Source organism: Austrofundulus limnaeus, unplaced genomic scaffold (assembly GCF_001266775.1).
Source record: "Austrofundulus limnaeus strain Quisiro unplaced genomic scaffold, Austrofundulus_limnaeus-1.0 Scaffold1189, whole genome shotgun sequence".
NCBI classification, from domain to species: domain Eukaryota; kingdom Metazoa; phylum Chordata; class Actinopteri; order Cyprinodontiformes; family Rivulidae; genus Austrofundulus; species Austrofundulus limnaeus.
The window spans coordinates 117,806-118,120 of NW_013953591.1; the positions used below are offsets into that span (position 1 = coordinate 117,806).

The 315-nt window shown below is 30.2% G+C and overlaps 1 long non-coding RNA gene across 3 annotated transcripts in view; it reads right to left on the reverse strand.

Annotated features, from left to right (window-relative positions):
• LOC106534489 (uncharacterized) overlaps positions 1-315 on the reverse strand; it is a 3,420-nt gene that overhangs the window by 1,916 nt on the left and 1,189 nt on the right. Inside the window, exon 2 of one of the 3 annotated variants that reach the window (XR_001312353.1) lies at positions 9-232. This is a non-coding gene — a long non-coding RNA (uncharacterized LOC106534489). The remainder of the gene's footprint in view (positions 1-8; positions 233-315) is intronic. The other 2 variants (XR_001312354.1, XR_001312352.1) reach the window with 2 other exon arrangements.

Genomic DNA, 315 nt, shown 5'->3' on the forward strand with positions numbered 1-315 from the left:
CTACAAACCTATAAATTAACCTATGATCTAACCTACAAACCTATAAACTAACCTATGATTTAAACAGCAAACCTATAAACTAACCTATGATCTAACCTACAAACCTATAAATTAACCTATGATCTAACCTACAAACCTATAAACTAACCTATGATTTAACCTACAAACCTATAAACTAACCTATGATTTAACCTGCAAACCTATAAAGTAACCTATGATTTAACCTGCAAACCTATGAACTAACCTATGATCTAACCTACAAACCTATAAACTAATCTATGATTTAACCTGCAAACCTATAAACTAACCCATGAT